Here is a 12,899-nt window from a genome sequence, read left to right as displayed (position 1 = left end):
CTTCTAGCTTTTTGGGACTAAGGATATTATGGAAAACATGCATGGGTTCATAAGAAAAGAGTCATGCCTTTAGAAAGAATGGGTTTAGCCTTACATACCTTTATGGTCTCCTACTACTTAACTCTTATCCTTCCAAGATCGTAAATCTACATTCAAGAGAATTCATACCACTGTTAGGCTTATCGTCATATGCTTATCTTAAATATTCAAATTAAACCCCTTTAGAATCTATCAAAATTCGGGCAGCATCTCCCCTGTTTATATTCCTAGCCCGAAATCACAATACCAACAACCAACATAACAACAACAATGCTAACACCAATAGCATCATCATTAATACCAAAATATTCCATAAAACATCCCACACGATGTTTATCAACATACAATAATAATATACACTTCCTTTCTTCCCAATCAAGGAGAATAATCTCGTCAACACACCAACAACATTAGATACCATCCAAATACATGGAAATTAGTCCAACAACACGGCCACAACATGCTCAAAACAGCACATAAACTCAACAACTACAACACAACACTTTATGACCTTTCATCCATAACTATTTTCACTTTTAAGACTTGCTAAACCTTCAAATCAACTCAACATAAGACGTATGATGAAGAAAGTACCTTATTATAGAAGAAATTTAGCCACACCAACTTTTTTCAAGACCAAACTCACCACAACATCAAGTAGACACAAGAACAATCACTTTTCATGGACTAGTTTGGTATAATCTTGTTGAATTCTTCATTTAAGGGGCTATAAGTGTTTAAGAGAAGTGTATGGATGTTTCTAGAGTTCACAAGAAGTGTAAATAATGAAAAAGGGGAATAATAGGGTATTTATACCCTTTGAGAGTCGGTTCCACCGACTTTCCAAGTGGTGCCCGCAGGGAGCAATTTGGAAGCTTTGAGGCTTATCTTGAAATGCCCATAACTCCCTACTCTGATGTCATTTTGATGAATGATTTGTTGTGTTGGAAACTAGACTTTCTGAACTTCAATTTAGGCTTTTGTTTCACTTCAAAACTCCCTATATACTAGGAGATATACTTCTCTAAAGTTGACCCAAAATTTATGTCCGAAATTCTGCCAAAATTTCCCAAATTTTTGACAAACCTATTTTCTTCGATTTGCTCGGTCCCGGAATCTTTCGAAACTCTCCATGCATGATATTTGTTAGTAAATATACTTGATAATGGTCATGTACTTTGGTTTCAAGGTTTTCCTTCCCGATTACAACTTACGAGATTGTAATTCATCCTTTACTTCATTGTTGCGTACTTCCCATGGCTTGTACCTTTCAAAACTTCACGGGACATCTCCGATATTCCATTAATACAGTGAAATATGTGGCATGCTCATTCTCTGAAAGTGTGAGGTGTAACAACTACCTATCAGTGTTTACCACTCACCTTATATCTAGAATGGATCCGCTAAGATATATTTTTTCGCAACCGATGCCCATAAGAAAATTGGCTAAATGGCAAATGCTGCTCAACGAATTCGACATCGTGTACATCACACAAAAGACAATCAAAGGACAAGCCCTAGCGGACCTGTTGGTAGAAAGTCTTGTAGACAATGAATTGGAACCATTACGGACTTTCTTCCCAGACGAGGAAGTGATGGCCACAGAATAAGAGGTGGTGGAACCATATTCAGGCTGGAGATTATTCTTCGATGGAGCAGTAAATTACAAGGGATCAGGCATCGGAGCAGTGCTGATATCGAAAACAGGCCAACACTACCCGATGGTCGCAAAACTCAACTTTAGATGTACCAACAACAAGGTGGAATACGAAGCATGTATGCTAAGCCTCAGGATGGCGCTAGATATGCGCATACAGGAGCTGTTTGTAATCAGAGACTCCGATTTGCTAATCAATCAAGTGAAAGGAAATTGGGCAACCAAAAATGATAAGATACTCCCATATGTGAATCTGGCACAAATATTATGCGGGAAGATTCAAGAGTATTGACTTCAGGAAAACTCAAAGGTCCAGAACGAGTTTGCAGATGCATTGGCCACAATATCATCTATGATCCAACATCCTAAGAGCACCCACTTTTATCCATTAGAGATCACACTGAGAGAAGAGCAGGCTCACTGCGCCTATATAGAGGCCGAGCCAGAGGGCCAACTATGGTACGCCGACATTAAGGCCTACCGGGAAAAAGGGGAGTATCCCCCAGAGAGTTCAGCAAATCAGAAGAAGACCATAAAGAGATTGGCCAATGGTTTCTTCTTAAACAAGTACTATTAAAAAAGGACCCCTGATCTCTGGCTGCTCAGATGCATGGATGCTGAAGAGGCCACAAAATTGCTAAAAGAAATGCACGCAGGGGCATGCATACCCCACATGAATAGATTCGTCCTTGCTAAGAAAATCCTGAGGACAGGATATTACTGGATGACCATAGAGCATGACTCCTGTAAATTTGTTCAAAAGTGCCATCAGTATCAGATACACGGGGATCTGATCAAGGTTCCACCCATAGAATTACATGCAATGAGCTCCCCCTGGCCTTTCGTGGCATGGGAAATGGATGTCATAGGACCCGTTGAGCCTCCAGCCTCCAACGGACATTGCTTCATCTTAGTCGCCATAGACTACTTCACTAAATGGGTAGAAGAAACTTCCCACAAATCAATGACCAAGAAAGTCGTGGCTGACTTCGTCAAGAACAATCTGATATGTCGTTTTGGTATGCCGAAATCCATCATCATAGACAATGGTGCCAATCTGAACAGCCATTGATGAAGGACATCAGTGAACAATTCAAAATCACTCACAGAAACTCTACCGCCTATCGGCCACAGCTGAATGGAGCCGTAGAGGCTGTAAACAAAAACATCAAAAGAATTTTGAGGAAGATGGTCGACAACTACAAGAATTGGCACGAGCAGCTACCTTATGCTCTATTGGGGTACAGAACAACAACCAAAGCTTCCATTGGGGCAACCCCATACCTCCTTGTTTACGGTACAGAAACGATCATACCTGCAGAAGTGGAAATCCCTTCATTGAGGATCATCCAAGAGGCAGAGCTAAAAGATGCAGAATGGGTTAAAAATCGTTATGAACAGTAGGCCAGGATAGAGGGAAAGAGAATGGTAGCGATATGTCACGGATAGCTATACAGACAAAGGATGTCTAGACCTTTCAACAAGCGGGTCAGAACTCGACTTTTCCAGATCGAACAACTCGTGCTCAAGCAAGTCTTCCCTCACCAAGAGGAATATAAAGCGAAATTCACGCTGAATTGGCAAGGACCATACATGGTCAGAAAAGTGATCTCAGGAGGAGTCATAGTCCTAGCCGAGATGGATGGACACAAGTGGCCCAAGGCCATCAATGCAGAAGCACTCAAGAGATACTACATTTAGGATTCTATTGGCTTGATATCGTATTGCTATTTCTTTGTAATTGTACCTTTTTACTTATAATCGTACAAGAATAGGAGAAAAACAAATCATTTGTGTAATGAATTATGCAATGACTTGAATTTCCCACAGTGGGATACATAGGCAGTCCTTACTGGACCCAGTCGCTTAATTAGTAAAACCAAACTCAATTACTTTATTCCGAACTATGTTCGACCTGAATTCCTGATGCAATAGGGTAGGCGCGCTCGAGCTCGATCGTCATAAAAAGAAAAACCAAGAAACCCCTAGGAAACCTCAGAGGCAGTAAGGCAGGAAAAGTCAACAAGATCAAGCTTGCAAGGTTCAGTACAAGAACTAGACAGTGTCAATCCTACACTGGGGCAGAATTTTTGAGGTCTAAGAAAGGCACAAAGTAAACCCGTACACTGGGTAGAATTTTTGAGGGGACCTCAAAAATTCCCGCTTAGAAAGACAGCACAAGGGTCATCGGAAGCAAGCCCTAAAATCGGGGCAAAATTTTTGAGACACACCTCAAAAATTCTATTAGTATAAAGTTCAGCAATCATCCCTTCGAGAAGGACTGGAAGACCTCGTCCGAAGAAAACACACGTCATGACACATAAAAACGAAACAAACATTTACCTTTTAAGAAAAAATAATGTGCATTTTATAAATTATTACTCTTGATTTTCAAAACCAAATATATAGCATAATTACGTTCCAGAAACATCTCTCGAAATACCGAGCCCAAGAGGGTTCAAAGGAGCATCAAGGGGAAACACCAAGCAGGAATACAACAATGCTAATCGGCTTCTTAGGAAACTCAATTTTTCTGTGGACGCAGGTTTTTCTTACAGGACAGCAGATACACCACCAGCCAGCTTACTCATAGCTGACCAAAAGGGGTCACCAAAGAGTGAGCATCAAGTATGCATCTGACCAAGAGGGTCACCATAGGTGAGCATAAATATGTATACGACCAAAAGAGTCATGAAAAGGACGAAAGGGCATATCCGGGCACAAGGGCCAACAACCAATACAATGGACGAAAGAAAGATCATCCGGCCACAAGAGCCATAATTGTCACCTCCATACCAAGAGGGCCATTAATTTATTTTGCCAAGAGGGCCATTCATTTATTTTTCGCCAAGAGGGCCATTCATAAAAACAGCCAAGAGGGAAATTCATATAAACAAGCTAAGAGGGCCATTCATACAAATAGCCAAAAGTTCCATTCATACAAACAAGCCAAGAGGGCCATTCAAACAAACAACCAAGACGGCCATTCATACAAACAAGCCAAGAGGGTCATTCATACAAACAAGCCAAGAGGGTTATTCGTTCAAACAGCCAAGAGGGTTATTCGTTCAAACAGCCAAGAGGACCATTCATTCAAACAAGCCGAGAGGTCCATCTTTCTAAATTTCCTCAAAAATATCTACATACCGTCAATATCAGGAGAGGAGCACACAGCCGCCCAAAAAGGAGCTGGTTGCTGAATCAAATCCAGATAAATTGCGGAGCAAAGGTGGAACTTTTTCTTACACAGCCAATCAAGATAGGGTGCCTATGAGAGTCAAGCTCTCCGGCCAGGATTTGGAAGCCATCCAATCTCAGACTCAGCCACAACTTGTCTTATTTTAGTTTTTCCACTAAAAATCGCGACCCGTCTAATACACACCAAGAAATCTGAAGGTACTCTCGCATAAGGAACATGCTCTTCTCCATCAAGTTGAACTACATGTGACCTGATTCCCAGGAACCAGGGATATATAGGCAAACTCAAGCCTGAGAGTCGGTCACATTCTAACAATCTTCCGGGGAAACCTAATCACCGTATTGGGATCCCCGAATAGTTTCTTCCAGATTACCAGAAAGTCTTTAGTTGAGTCGAACTACACACAGCTTGAATTCTCATATGACATGAGATATGTAGCAAACCCAGATACCAGGGTCCGGCCACATATGTGAAAATTGCATGGAGACAAAGGGTGGAATGAGCCAGGTCAGTCAAAAATTAGGGTTAGTCAAATTTTGTTGCTCAAGGATGGCCCCGCCATCCCTAAACACTAAAGGGGAAGTTGTTGACACCTAATTTTTTATGTCCCATAATTTATTTCAATCATTCAGAATCCCCGGATAATAAATAAATGAGCTGAGCATTTTTAAAAGCGTTTAGTGATTTTTATAAATTGTCCAGTTCAATATTTCTTTCCCTTAAATTAACAAAAAAGGATTTTCATGCATCATAAATTTTATTTAGAGATTACTGAGCATTTTCATGATATTTTGTTAAACTTAATTATTTAAAATTATTTTGCAAATACTCCTTTCCTTTTTATTTTATCTTTGAAAATCTGAATAATTTAAATAATTTAAGTAATTAACCATTATAACTCCTAATTTTTATAAAATAGGCATAATTGCCCTTAAATGTTTTAATTAGGCTAATTAATTAATTAAGTGATGGAAAATTGAGCCTTTTATATAGATATATTTCTTTTCTTTGTTTTTGCCTTGGCCATAATTAATTTATTCAGTCCATGATTTAAAGAAATTAGAGTTGTTTTTGCACAATCAGCTTGTTAACATGTGATAATATGTTTAAATTTAATTTCCAAGATTGATTAAAAAGGGCATAATTAAAATAATTATGCTAGGATAATCAATGAAGTACATTTTAAGCCCATTGACAATTTTATCGACTTTTTAAAATTATTTTAAAATAACTACGGCCTAATTTTGCCCGTAATTAAAATTTCCTCCAATTTTAATTTCTAATTATTTGTTTTGGGCATTAGATATACCCAATGTATACACCAAAGTATACACATATATATGAAATATATATGTATACACTCGGTGTATACATGAAAAAATTAAGGCCCTTTTAATTTAAATTCGGATTTGGACCTAGTCTAGCCCAAGCCAGGCTGTGACCCAGCCCTATCCTTTTAATTAATCAGTCGTATAACCCCCCCCCCCCCCCCCACCCCCACAAACCCTCATTTTCACTTTTCTTATTCCCCCCTCACCCCACCCTACCCCCCACCTCGCTTCTCTCTTTCTCTCCTTTTTCCCTTCTCGTGTAAAACCTTAGGTAGTTGCCATGTATTTCTGGCCTCTCTCATGCCAAAAATGGCATTTTTATAGGAGTGTGCTGATATGCATAGCATATGTATGCCATTTGTGATGAAATATCGCATATACGCTTGGTTCCACAAATGCTTTTGTCCAAATGTGGTAATGAATCTTTACTTTACTCTGTTTTTTCAAATTTTTAGTCAAAATCTCCATTATCTTTTACTTTAATGTTTATTTTTTCTTGTATTTTGTTATTGGTGTACGTTTGTTGGGTCAGATTGACCCAAAAGAGGGTCAGATCTGACCGTATGTTGGCTTACCTTAGATCTGGGTCATCGATTTGTTGGCAATTCTGTTTGGATTGTGAGAAAGGGGGTTTTTTCCCACATCGACTGTTGTTTGGATTCGGTTGAACTTTGGGTTTCTAGTTTTAGAACCCCAACCTTCACACAAGAACAAGTTTTCTTTGAAAGTGGAAAGTCTGAAAATATATATAGAGACATTTGAGGGGAATAAAAGCAAGTTGAAAAACTTAGATTTTTCAGAAAAAACTTCTTAGTAAAAAGAATTTTGAAAACCTAGACTAAATAGTTGGTTTTTTTTTTGTTAAAATATTTGGTCGACACTTTATTTATTTTTCGTGTGTGTGGCTAGGTTGCTGAGATTTGGAAGCACAGAGGCTCCCAAATCCATTCTTTTCTTTGCTGCGCACTTAAAAGGTAAACCTTAATTTAATTCTTTTCATTTTGTATTTAGTATTTAGTATTCTCCCTAGTTTGAATATGTTTTGTAGGTTAGTTATGTTTATATGTCTCATGATGCTAAATATGCCTTATTTGTGTTCTATACTTAATATGTGCTTTATTTAATAACAAACATAATACGAATTGAGGAAAGTGTTATTTTGAAGTTCATTTAAGAAGTAGGTTGTTGAACTACTTATTGGTCTTGTCTGTTCATGTGGTCTTGAGGTTTTGTGTTCACTATAAGATGTGTGTGTGTGTGAAGTGCTTTTTTAAAAAAATCCCTTTCCCTTGTCTTTTCTTGAATGTTTTTGCTAGTTTACTGATCATGATCCTAAGTAGAGTCAATATAAGAAGTTCAACTTAATTTAAAAAAGGGAGGAAGATGAGACAGTCTATGTGTTAGTACAAATGAAATGTGGGTGATTTGCTGGTAGTGTGTGCTTGTGATTATAGCTAAGTCCCCTATTTTGCTAATCAGTCATGAATGGCCCCTATTGTGAAGTGATGTCTTTTGTCAAAATCTTAACTAGGCTATTTTAACTTGACAAGTTGTTTTGGACACAATCCCTGATATGTTTCTCTTTCTTTTTCAAAATAAGTAAATAAAGGAACACTTAGATAAAAATGTGAACCTGTTTGCTGAATCTCTGAATACAATAGGATGCCTTATTGCTTTTTTCATTTCCTCTTAAATGATCTTGCTCACCTAGAATAGAGTAAAACAAGAAAAGTGAATGCTCTGTTTTGTTTGTTAATCAACACTAAAACAGAAGGAGTATCTGGTTCATACCTTAAGCTTACAATTTGATAGGTTGTTCTGGTTGTATGTGTGGTTGAGTCATCATCTAATGTAGGCTAAATTATGTATAATCACCTTTGATTTGTGACAAGTGTATGTTAATTGTCCATGACTCATAGCAAATTTGTATGTTAATTATCCATGACTCATAGCAAATCCTAGAACCATTATGATCATGGCACTTGAATGTGAACTCTGTTTCCCTTTTTGTTTTGCTTAAGGCTGGGTTTCTTGATCAAATTTGTTTCTTATGCACATGGTTTTCATAACTTGATATGTTGGCTTATGTTACAAGTCCCTCACTTGGAAATGGTCTACTCCTAAATGTGCAGAGTTTGATAAAAGGGGAAAAGTAAAAAAAAATAGAAAAAAGGTGATTAATTGTAGGAACTGTAGGATTAAGCCCTCATTAAAGACTGATTAGAATTAATCTAGCTAACAACTGGATAATAGATTGACTGTCAACCTGTAGTTTAATCACCATCATGTTGAAATTGAAAAGTGTGAAAGAAAGAATGAAATGGTGTATAAGAGAGAGGTCTGTTCTCTTATTTGTGATTTCTTTTGTTGGCCCTGCCCTATCAGTATCTTACTTAAAGGGTGAAGTAAATTTATTATAAAAAATGGACTGATATGTTAATTCTCTTGCATCTGTGTTGTTTTCATCCATGTATGGGTTTTTTTATTTGGTAAGGGATCATGAGTGTTCCAATTTTATGAGTTTAAGTACTGAAAGAAGAATGAAAGGAAACAGTCTGCTTTTGATTTGCCCAAGTCTTGAACAATTTGGAAATTAAGTCTTTACCTTGAGACATGAATGCTTTCTTTGTTCTCCTATGTGTATAAGTAATTGATGTAGTAATAATAATCCTTTGTTTCCAAACTGCCTAGGATTAAAGATAGGCACAGATAGAAAGAAAAAGCCTCATGATGCTAATCTAAGTAAAAGAAGAGTATGGAAAGATAGAAGAAAAAGAAAAAGTATTTGAGAACTTCAGAAAAAGATATTTGTCTCTAATCTGCAAACTGCCCAGTCTCATTTGCTATTTGAAAAAGAGTAATAAAAGATCATATGTGTAGGGGTGGATGTTGAAAACCACTTGGTTAGGTAGGGAAGGTCTTTTAAAGACATCTGAGGAGAGGATTGAGAAAGGGTCAAGTATTGCTTGACCCATAGTATCTTTTCTCCCAAAATAAAAGATTGTCATGGCATCCCTCTCAAGTCTATAGGGGTATAACCTCTCACCTTTGCACTTTGGTTTCATCTTGTCCTTCTGTTAAGGTTATTGAGTCCTAAAAGATGGAATTTCTTATACACTTATTAATGGACCACTAGAACTGATTAGCCTGATTTTGTTGTATTTATCCTGATGTGTCTTAATAAAATGTTTGGGTCAGTTGGAGGATGTATGATGACATGGAAATTGTGATAAAACTGGAAAGGAAAAAGCTGTTTTCAAAAGAGTACACTGATTGTTTTGGTAAATAAAGTAGAAAAGTCCATTCCTTGTGAAAATGACATGATAATATATGACAAACTCTTTAACAATTGGTTAAGTTAGAATCAGGATTTAGACCTTATGTAGATTCTGTGTGCATTGATGTGGTTCCAACCTGTATTTTGAAAGGTGATCTGTCCCCCCTTGCATCCTAAAGTCCTAATAGTGCCTCTTTTAAAAAGGTAAGAAGGTTTATGGTCTGCATTTATTCAAGATAGTAGTGTAGGCTGATGGGGGTATATTTGACCTTTTTCTCTGTGACCCTTTGAACAATAAGTCATGCTTCCTTTCCATCTTCTTCTTTGAACTGAGTTGTGAGTCCATTAATCTAAATCCCAGTAACAGATGAAGTTGAAACTATTCTAGTTATGTTTGAAAGACGTTGTTTTCCTCCTGTGCAACATATAAAGTTAGTCAAAGATATGTGACACTTATTCAATTTTATAGAAAAAATGAAGATTAAGAATAAGGTTATAGCTAAAAGTAAGTGCATCCCTTAAAAGTTAATTTAAAATTTTATACAAATGAGATAGAATCAAGAGTAAAGGTTAGGAAAATTGTAAACTCTACACCTAGAAAAAAAGAATGTGAGATCTCTGTGCATCTTTGATACTTGGACTTCCTACTTGCTTAAATCATGTATAGAGGTGTAACTGTTGTCTGTGATTTATATATCCTATATGGGAACATGATAACTTAAAGGTCTCTTGGCAATTGGTTCTATAGATGATCCTAGCTTGGTTTTCATTACTGCTTATGTCTTGAATTGGGTTCTGTAAAAAATAACATAGTATCACACCATTTGCACCTTCTTGGTTTTGTTATGCTATATCTGTTAAGATTATAGTTTGGATCCTCCTGTTTATTTTTTTTGTCTTCACTAGAGAAATCATTTAGACTTTGGAATATAATGTCCTGAAAATGACAAGAGTATTCACTTGAATTGTCCATTTGAGAGTTATACTTAGATAGTTAAAGATATTCTTTATGCATACTAAACCTGCTGTGATTATACTATATCTAGAGGATGGGTTTCCCTTATCCTTGCGTGTCTCTATACTTTATCACATTTGGCTAATTCAATATTGTCCAGAATTGCATTATTTCCATGTGACTGCCACTGTTGTGATTAGTTGGTTTAAGTTTGGTCTAAGCCACACTGTGTCCATACAGATTGCTTCTCATCTTTGTGCACAAGTCATTTTGTCTTTCCTCTACTTGTCTCATCTATTTTTGTTGGCTGATGATTGTTCCATACACATGTGTATTAGACCTATCCTACTTATTCAGAGCTATGTGTGTGTTTATGTGGATCTGGTTGTTGGTTGAGAGGCAGTTTAGGAAAGGGGGTCTAGTTTGAACCTTTCCCTGGTGACCAACCATGCCAGAGGTTCATGAAACCTCTTGGAACATATGCAGCATCAGGAATAAAGGGGGTGATGACTGGACCTTTCATCACCTAGTTTGGGATATTGAGTTTGAGGACATGGAATACACATATCCCCCTCACATGAGCTTGTGAATAAATTGGCTATGTTTTTTATATGTGTGTATGTTTATGTATAGAATAGGATTTATAAATAGTAGTGTGTTATGTATACTATACGCATATATCATATGTATGATAGGAACAGTAATATAAACTAATCGGGGTCTTTTGTTTTTCCCCCCTCTCTACTGCATGGCTACTTAGACTGAAGTCCAGCCACCCTATTAGGCTAAAAGCCCAAATAGGGAAAATTATTTCAAATGTCTTCGAGTCCAAAAAGGAAGAAAGGGAAGCTAATATATTGAAGGCCCAATCATGGGTAAAAATAATATGAAGGCCCAACCATGGGTGAAAATGGTTGGGGTTTGGTATACCTCATTTCATTTTACTGCATCATATTTTTGTTATGTTTTGGCTTATATGTATTGTGTTTATTACTTGTAAAACCCACAAATATTATTGGAACCTTTATTATGAATTAGGTATCTTAGGTAAACGGTGCATGTGTCGTTTAGACTGACTTTTGCACCCTAAACTCTTTCTCAAAACTTTGAAAATGCATACTGATTTTTGGAGGTAAAAAATGGAAAAACAAACTACTTTTTCTTAATAAACGAGGAACCAATAAAGGTGTGTTTGATAAGACGATATAATCGTGTGGTATAAAATTAGGAAGATTAGACAAAAAAAATTCCTTTCAGTTTTTCAAAACTGTCAAAAATACGTTTCTTTTCTGGTCATGAGTTATAATGAAAACACAACGTTTTTGGGGGCCAAAAACCCACCTGAGTCTTTTTTTCCCTTAAAACTGAGTGTTTTTTCAGGAATAGTTTAGGCCGAAACACATCCCAATTTGGTTTCCAAAATATGGATTTGTATAAAGTCACCACTTGGGCTAGTAAATTTCGTTTAATGTTTTACAAAAAATCAGAGGCTAATAAAAGAGATTGAGGCCCATAATGTAATTGGCCAAACAAGGAATATTTGGGCCTAGGCCCACGCAGATAGTTTCTTTAAATAAGTTTAAAAAAACATTTTTTTGGTCAAGACCCATTTTTATCTTTAACACGAGCCTATGATCAAAGTTTTTTTGGGGCTAATGCTTTAAAGGAATTTCAATAAAATTTCCTAAAACAAAACGGATTTCAAAAGGCCAAATTTTTCTTTGAAGCTAAAATCCGGAATTTATATATATATAGCAAGTATATTCTGTTAAAGGAAAACATATAAGAGTTTCTTTTAGGCCACAAACAATTCATTTTCCTTTTTAACTAACTGCGCAAAATAATATAAAGAGTTCTTTCTTAAAAGGGTCAAAACGGTCAAATTTACACCTAATTTACCAAAATTTAAGTAAGGGTATTCTAAAAACGTATCAAGCGGATCAACCCGGTCCATGTGTGAGTAAAGCATGAATAAAATCTAAACCAATAAAACAAAAAATAATTTTTTCATTCTTTTAGAGAACTACTATCCTTATATGTAAAAGGAATTAATTATACCTGGATATCATAAATCCGAACATAAGTACCCTATATATAAAGAGGATATATTCAATTTTTTCAAACAATGATATACAACACGAAAGTCTTTGTGGGAAATAAATACTAAGTAAACAGTTCATGCAAATACTCACACATTGGAATTCAAAGGTCAACCGTATAGCACAGATCATTAATACTAGGGTGCCTAACACCTTCCCTAGGGGATCACCAGAACCCTTACCTAGAAATTTAGATTAAGAAGGTTTTTTCACGGTGTATGAATATACCCTTCAAAACTGGTTTTCCTAATTTCCTAAAAATTAGGTGGCGACACTTTTAAAACAATGTCCGAAAGAGCACTAACGATTTCGAAGAAGCTTTTCCGAGCGCAAACCCCATCG

At 36.6% G+C, this 12,899-nt stretch overlaps 1 long non-coding RNA gene across 1 annotated transcript; it reads left to right on the top strand.

The window, feature by feature from the left end:
• Positions 1-6,448: 6,448 nt before the first annotated feature.
• Positions 6,449-11,636, top strand: LOC132638516 (uncharacterized). Its single transcript, XR_009581779.1, has 3 exons — positions 6,449-6,640; positions 7,136-7,200; positions 11,219-11,636. It is a non-coding gene; the product is annotated as an uncharacterized LOC132638516 (long non-coding RNA).
• The last annotated feature ends 1,263 nt before the right edge of the window (positions 11,637-12,899 follow it).

Source organism: Lycium barbarum, chromosome 4 (genome assembly GCF_019175385.1).
Source record: "Lycium barbarum isolate Lr01 chromosome 4, ASM1917538v2, whole genome shotgun sequence".
In the NCBI taxonomy this organism is placed as follows: Eukaryota; Viridiplantae; Streptophyta; class Magnoliopsida; order Solanales; family Solanaceae; genus Lycium; species Lycium barbarum.
This window is presented reverse-complemented; position numbering and strand designations above follow the sequence as displayed.